This window comes from Balaenoptera borealis, assembly GCF_965194805.1.
Source record: "Balaenoptera borealis genome assembly, chromosome: 19".
NCBI lineage: Eukaryota > Metazoa > Chordata > Mammalia > Artiodactyla > Balaenopteridae > Balaenoptera > Balaenoptera borealis.
The window spans coordinates 20,906,638-20,915,388 of record NC_138878.1 but is presented as its reverse complement, the minus strand read 5'-3'; positions in this window follow the sequence as shown (position 1 = coordinate 20,915,388).

Genomic DNA, 8,751 nt, shown 5'->3' with positions numbered 1-8,751 from the left:
ATGGTTCATCCTGTCCATAATCACTTGGCGTGGCCCAGATATGCTCATGGGGTTTTTGGATGGGACCAAATTTCAAGTACCTTTTGGTGTGGACCAGATTTTTTATTGATCAAATATCTTATTTGGTCAATAAAAATTTTTTTTGGCCTTATAGATATTTTGGACGGGACCAAATGCCTTATAGATATTTTGGACAGGACCAAATGTCCTGCAAAGCAAAGCCATATCAAATTTATTGGTCATGCCCTGAATGATGCAGGCGAAGTACATCTTACTTAGTTTTACTATTGTTTTACTTAGGGTCATTTTTAACTGAAAATTTCGTATATCAGCTCTTACAGCTATCAGATCATTTTCCAATTTACTAGTTGGTATGGATCTGCTAAGAACATTTTAACACTTTTGAGATCTTTGAGCATATGCTCTGTAAAATTGTAATAATATTACCTCTCTGATTAATTCTGTGTTATTTTCACACAGCATATTTCCTATAGTCTAAATGAAAGTATATTATGAAACATAAATTACTAACTTTATTACTCTTAGGATTAGTAATAATTTTCCTTATAGCTTGAGTAATGAGTGAGCCTGATTCTCTACTGGGAAAACAAGGATTAAAGAAAAAGAGTTTTTATAAATTACTTAATTTTTTAGGACATTCATTTGTGAGATTGGTACTATTTTTTCTGTTTTCAAATAAGAAAGTGAACACAGAGAGGTTAGCAAGTTTGATCAAGGCTACACAGGTTGTATATAAATGACACTATCAAAATTTGAATTTGGACTTTCTGTCTTCAAATCCATCCTTTCAATCATTACTGTGTAATTCTGCTTCTCAAGTTCCTTCGAAAATGAGGCCAAGAGTCTTATATTGCACCGTGCAGATTCATCATCTCTAGTATGGGCTCTGCACTTCATATTTCTTTCTTCTTCCATAGCCTGTTCCCAACCAAACCAGCTTCCCCATGCTCCATCTGGAGACTCAAACTCACTCGACATTTTTCTTTCCTCTCTTTCACTCAATTAAAAATATTATTCATGTATTTTCTGGGCCACGTTTACCACCATGGCCCACATATATTAGATGTTGATAAACATACAATTAGGATACAGGTATTCTTCAGAGACATTTGTATTATCTGTTATTCTTCAAATTATCTATTTAAATAAACTCTGAAGATGTTTTTAATTATGACCTGAAACCTGTGAGAGCAGTTCCTCAGTTCTGAATGACTAATAGAAAAAAAGCACCCTATTTCTCTCTCTCTGTTTCTTTATTTCTATCTCTGCATGCCTGTATATCTATATTTTGCCATCAAACTCATAGAGTTCAAAAGCAACACTGGCTTCCAGTGAATGTTCCCATAGCGATATTAGGAAAGTGTCATTGCTGCTGACACAGTGCTTATTTGAATGGGCCAGCAGGACCATTTCCTCCTGTGTTATGGGCTTCAGTGCACAGCAGAGAGCAACTAAGGCTGCACTGGTACACTTCTGAGTGCCTTTCCACAGAGGTTACCTAAGGAAACAAGAAATTGGGAACCAGATGTGTGTCCCTTTTATATCTTCAAAGGAAAACGTTTCAATATCTGCTTACTGGAAGAATTTTTTTTTTTTCTTTTATTGCCAAGGACAAGAATCTGGCAGAAATTAAAAAAAAAAAAATTAACTCTAAATGCCATTACCACATCAGAGCTTTCTAAGGTGGCAGCATTTATTGTCAATGCCAATTCTGTGCCAGGGGGAGAATTACCAGAACACATGCACTAAATTTGCCCTGGAGAACCATAGAGGTTGTGGGTATGGGCTTGGCAGACAGGCAGACCTGGATTTGTATCTGAGTTTTGCCTTTTAGTGCTGTTTTAGATTAAGGTCTACTGGAAACAGACACTGAGACAGGAGTTGGGAAAAGGAGATTCCGGGAAGTACCAGTAAGGGAGTGGGCAAGAGAGACTGAGAAGCACAAGAATTCAACAAAGGATGCCTTATTCAACAGGTTAGAGTTGTGTGCAACTAAGACTCAGTTCCATGGGGAAACCAAGAGACAGTGAGGAACATGCCTCAGTGTTCTTCCACCAGAAGAGCAAAGAAGCTAGATTTATGCTTCTGACTTTCATGTGTTATGGTCTGAGTCATATTCCTGAGACCATTAACTCCCTGGCACTTCTGGTCTAACCAATGAACAGATGAGAAAAAACCCTCAGGTGGGGAATTACAGTAGGACCCTGTCAGCATGTACTGGAACCATAAGTGTCACATAGATACGGGTGGGGCTCCTACAGTACCTGCTCTACTAGGTTGGTGACTTACCTTCTCTCACTTTCACCTGTAAAAAGGGCACAATAGTCAGTATTTCACAGTATTTTCAAAGGTTAGTTGGCATTGCATGAGTAAAACGCTTAACATAGTATCTGAGGTCAAAGGCCACAAACAGAAAAATATAGCTATGTTTCACTTTTAAAAGATAGTTGACAAAAGATATCTTTAAATCTATTTAAGGCACTCTAAAAAATATTTTAAGGCAGTCTGTTCCCTGAGCCACATGATGAAAGTTCTTGCAAAATAATATTTGAAGTGCTTTTATCTAGAGAGAGAAGTGCTTTATTTGCAGGTGGGGTTAGGTATAGGGGTGAATTATGAGTCCACTTAGTAAGTAGTAAATGTGTACTAACTCCTGGGAAAGAAAAGGTCAAGTAGAAGGAGGGAGGAAGTGAATTAATTACAAAGCATCTTGCTAAATAATTGTAAGAACTGAAGAAAAGGCTAAAGGAATTATTATGGTGCCAGATGCCGAATGTGGCTATGTCTGTGTTGAGCAAGTAGGTCAATTTACTTAACCAAGAGAAAAAATAAAGGGTACAAAAAAGAGGAGAGAGCCAGAAACAATGAAATCTTTAGTTGCCCTCTTGGTGTGTGTGTGTGTGTGTGTGTGTGTGTGTGTGTGTGTACACACACATTTATCTAGCAGAATTACTTGTGCATCGTACAGAAGCTCTCTGTGAATGCCTATGTGTGCGGTGCTTACATTTGAGTTTAAGTTATCGATATGTGAAAAAAGAACTCTTCCTTGGATTCCATGGCTGTGTACCTTTCCATGTACAGCAAAACAACAAAATACACAGTACAAAACAAACCCCAATGCAAAATAAAATAACTTTAAGACCCTTAGAGTAGTTTATTTGATATAACTAGCTAATTAAATGCTCTTCTAGGACTATTTCAGATTCAAAGTTTAACGTAAGTCTCATCTGAGGTTTGAAATTTGATAGCATAGAGTTCCATGTGAAACATACAAAAGGAGGCAGAGACCTGAGTTTAAATTATAGCTGTGTCCTTTAATACACATTAGACAGTAACATAACCTCTGTAAGCCTCAGTTTCCAGGGTTATGTGGAGTCATAATTTTTACTGTGGATGAAAGATGCCTTTGCCATTCCACTTGAGCATGATCCAGCTCTTCCTGGTGCTTATAGAATCATAACTCAGAGATAATTCATTTGATCAATACACCTATAGGATTTTTCATAGTCCAACACATGACACATGGGATAGTTTCCACACATGGGCTGTGCTGAACAAATCACTATGTGATATAAATTTATAGATTTATAAATTGTAGACTGCCAGCAGTATCATGTATATAGTCATTAATTCACAATATTTATCAATAAACTATCATATATAGGACTCTGTTCGGGGATCACAGAAAAAATATGGTTAGGATATAGCCATAGTCCAGAAGTTGATTGTTTTAATAAGAAATATGTGTATAAAACCAACTATATAACTAATTGTAACAGAAAGAATGTTAAGAATTAATGGCTGTAATACCCACAGGTGACACTCTTGGTGGCAGGAGGGCATATGGAGGTAAAAACCAGAATCTGGAGCCAAAGTCTTTGGATTTGAACCCTAGTTCTGCCACTTACTCTCAATATGACTTTGGGCAAGCCACTTAACTTCTGTATGCTTTAGTTTCTTCATCTTTAAAAAGAGATTCTTGTGGGGAGTACATTTTTCTTTAACACAGGGCAAGCAGTTAGTACAGTGTATGGAATGTGGCAAAGGCTAATTAAGTGTTAACCTTTATTATTATGTACTAAATTTTGGATGAGGGGATTTATGAACACCACTTAATCCTATCAGTACTTTGAATTAAGGCTATTGTCATCCTCACTTTATGGATGAGTATACTTGGTTTCAAGACATTACTTTAACTTGCCTAATTTTACACAGATAATATACAGCTGAGACAGGTTTTCTTCTGCATAATCCCAATTCAAGCTCCTATCCATATTGCACTTTGAAAAGTAAGCAAAGCAAGGAGTAAAGCCAGGATAATGTTTTTGCTGTAAATTCAAACTTGGACAAATAAAAGCTGTGGGGGTGAAAAAGAAAGGAGTGTTAATAATCTTATAACTGTGTCTGGGCGGGGCTTGTAATCCATTTAGAAGGTCCTTTTATGTTTGGTTGATTGGTGATGTAATCAGAGTTACAGTTAAGTTTTATCCAATATTGAAGAGAGTTATAAAAAATAACCCCTCTTTTTAACATGAGTTATTGCCTTCCCCTTTGTAAAACTGAAATACGTACTTAAAAGAATATAAACCAAATATCCTTTTTTTTTTTTTTTTTTTGTCAGCTCAAGAATCTGAATTAGCTTAGGCTTCTGAGATCAAGGGAGGACTCAGGAGATGGAATCTGACAATCTGATGTCTGAATTCTAAACAGTCTCCTGTGCAAGTTCAGAAAAGCAAATTGGCTAATTCCAGTTAGGTGAAGCTAGAAAGATGATGTTGGAAGATCAGCTTTACCTTGAGGCTGTGAAAAGATCTGTAAACTACCATTCTTCTATAATGAGTTCTTCATTGATAGTAGATTTAAAACCTCTTTACCCAGTACCTTTTATTTTACTTCCTTCAAAACTGATTAATCTCTAGGTGGCCATCCACTCAGTTACCTGTTCCAGAAACAAGTCATTAAACATATCCAGCAGTAAGCAGTAGATATATTCAAACTGGCCCATCTTACAGGAAGTACATAATCAGTGATTAAAGATGGGTAATGGGATCTCTTGAATCTTGAATGGGAATTTGCCTTAGTATAGCAATTAACATGTTTGAAAACTAAATTTAATAATCATAATAAGTTCAACTTCAATTACCATTACAAATGTTTGTATTTATTTTTGCAGAACAGTTGACATCTAATTAGCATGTTAAGAGCTGCTTGTGTTTAGATATTAATCAGATATCTTTTAAAAATCTTAGAGTTATTTATTTAGGTAAGCTAGGCATAAGCATAATTGTAATTAACTTATAATACTACATGACTCACCTCTCATATAACTGCTGGAACCATAACCATAAACCACTTGTTTATTCATTTATTCATTCCTTCAATAACATGGTGTATCAGAAACCAATTATTTCTTAAAATATAGGAAAATTATTCCAGCCCCTATGGAAGGATGTCTGCCCCTCTATATTACTTCAGAACCCCAAAAGAGAAAGGTCTGGGGGGATATGTCTTAGCAAACAAAACTGGCCTTGCCTATGAAGCTTCTTTCAACTTTTAACATCCCTATAATACTTGGATCATAGTTTATTAGTTTTTAATGCATTGTATTATAATTTTTTTTATAAGTTGACACTTTCCAGTGGACTGTGAACTTCCAAACAATTATATTGAACTCTTTATTCCAGTTTGTATCGCCATTTCATAACATGATAGGCATCCATAAAGTTGATTAAAAAGAGTGAATTACCTACTGGTATGATCTGTTAAGAATGTGTACTTTAAGTCTCTTTAAATAGAGTTAACTCTTGAAAAATTCAGACTTTGGCATTAGACCTGGGATGAGAAACATGTCTCGGCTCAGCTCAGCTCTAGCAAACGGGCAAATTATATAACATCTGACCTTCATCCCTAGAACAGGAATTAGAATGGTAGTGAGTATAGAATGGTAGTATTACATGAGACAAATATAAAGACTTTTAGCACAGTTTATGGCATGAAGTGAGCACTTGGGAGGTGGAATTTTCCCTTTTTTTAAAATGTAGAAACAAGATAAACTTTGGAAATAAGATTGCATTTGAGAAAATCCACAGAAGTCTCAAGAATTGCTTCGAAGGCATAGCACTTGGCCAAAATGTGCTAGAAGGAAATATTAAGGTGGAGCCATTTTTAGGTTCACTTAGAATCTTCCAGTTACATGGCTTTGGAGAGCAATTTCACTGACTTTGCAGAAGCTTCTTGGCCCTGTTTGCATGTGGCTTAGAGAAGTTACTTGAATTTCAGTAGCTCTGTCCTACTCTTGTGTCTCAGGGGTATAGTTGTGTTTTCCCTCTCAGAACCAGTGCTTGGAAGAAGGTAAAAATAGTCTGGAAGGCAGTTCTTCTATCAAATGGAAGAAAGCGGGGCTAAACTAAGTCAGAAAGCAAGCAAGTGCAATATTTCTCTTGTTGCCCTGGATGGGGGAAATGACCTGTTTTCTGGCTAAGAAGAGTAACAGAACAATCTAAGAGTTAATATTCATATGAGACTTTACTCCAATGCAGCACATTGAGAGAGAGGTCAGTCTCCCTGGTTACGTTACCAACAGTGACTGGGACCTCATTATCTCATTTTCCAATGCCTTCTATCTTCGATTTGGTTGGTTGTTTATTTATTTGTCTGTTTGTTTTTGTTTCTGTGTTCAGCAGCAGTTTCTAAGATGTCCCCAATAATGCCTACCTCCTGATATTCATGCCCTTGTATAATCCTCTCCCCTTAAGTCTAGGCTGGATCTCATGACTTGCTCCTGAAGAAGAGAACACAGCAAAAACAATGGGATATGACTTCTGAGATTAGGTTATAAAAAGAGTCTGGCTTCTGTCTTGCTCAGCCTCTGTTGCTTTCTTACTTGCTCATGCTAATGGGAGCCAGTTGCCATATTGTGAGCTGTTCTGTGGAGAAGCCCACATGGCAAGGAAATGGGAGATACATCCAGCCAACAGCCAGAGAGAAACTGAAGCCCTCAGTCCAACAACCCAAAAGGAACTAATATGTTCAACAAAAAAAAATTTAAACTAAACAAAAATGAAAATATAACAAGTCAGAATTTGTGAGATGCACGAGAACAGTGCTTAGAGGAAAATTTAGAGCATTTAATTTTATTATAGGAAAAAAAAAAGATCTCTAATCAATAATACAGGTTTCCAAAATTTAAAAACAAACAAACAAAAAAAAACACAGAAAAAAAAGTGAACCCAAAGCAAATAGAAGAGTTAATAAATATAAAATCAAAAATCAGTGAAATAAAAATAGAAAATAGAATGAATGAAAGCAAAAACTGGTTCTTTAAAAAGATAATTTGATAAATATCTAGCAAGACTGATATAAGAGAGAAGAAATAAATTATAAATATTAGGCATGAAAGTATAAATATCTTTTTGAGATCCTGATTCTTAAATTTTTTGGATATATACCCAGGAGTGAGATTGCTAGATTATATGGTTGTTCTAGTTTTGATTTTTTAGGAACCTCCATACTGTTTTCCATAGTGGCTGCACCATTTTGCATTCCCATTAACAGTGTACAGGGTTTTCAATTTTTCTACAACCTCCCCAACATTTGCCAGTTTATTTTTAAGTAATAGACATCCTAACTGAGGATGAGGTCATATACCTCATGGTTTTGATTTGCATTTCCCTCATGATTAGTGATTTTGAGCACCTTTTTATATACTTGTTGGCCATTTGTATGTCTTCTTTGGAGAAATATCTATTTAACACCTTTGCCAGTTTTAAAAAATTGAGTTATTTGCATACACATGCACACGTGTGTGTGTGTGTGTGTGTGTGTATGTTTGCTATTGAGTTGTGAAAGTCCATTAAATATTTTGGAAATTAACCCATTGTCAGATATATGGTTTGCAAATATCGTTTTTTCCCATTCTGTATGTTGCTTTCTCACTCTGTTGATCATTTCCTTTGCTGTTCAGAAGCTTTTTAGATTGATGTAGTCCCACTTGTTTGGTTTTGTTTTTGTTTCCTGTGATTTTGGTGTCATATTAATGAAATCACTATCAAGAACAATGCCATGAATCTTTATGTGTGTAGATTGTCTGCAGTATTCCTTTAAAATTCTATAATGTCTCTGGGGTCCATAGTGATATCCTTTCTTTCATTCTTAATATTTTTACAGTTTTCCTGATGTATAATTGATATACAGGAAATTGCACATATATAATGTATACATTTTGATGCATTTGGATGTATGCATACATTCATAATTCCGTCACTACAACCAAGGTAATAAATATATCCAATACTTCCAAAAGATTTCTTGTGTCCATTTGGGTTTTTGTTTAGTTTTGTTTTTTGTGGTAAGAACACTCAAAGTGAAATCCACCCTGTTAAATTTTTAAGTGCACAGAACTGTATTAACTATAGGTACAATGTGGTACAGCCCATCTCTAGAACTGATTCACCTTGCATAACTGAAGTTTTATGTACAATGAATGACAACTTCCCATTTCCTTCATCCTCCATTCCCTGGCAACCACCATCCTATTTTCTGCTTATGTAAGTTTGACTACTTTAGATAACTCATGTAATTGAAATCATGCAATACTTGTCCTTCTATGACCAACTTATTTCACTAAATATAATGTCTTTCAGATCCATCTATGTTGTCACAAATAGTAGGATTTCCTTTTTTTAAGGCTGAGTAATATTCTCTTGTATGTATATACCACATTTTCTTTTT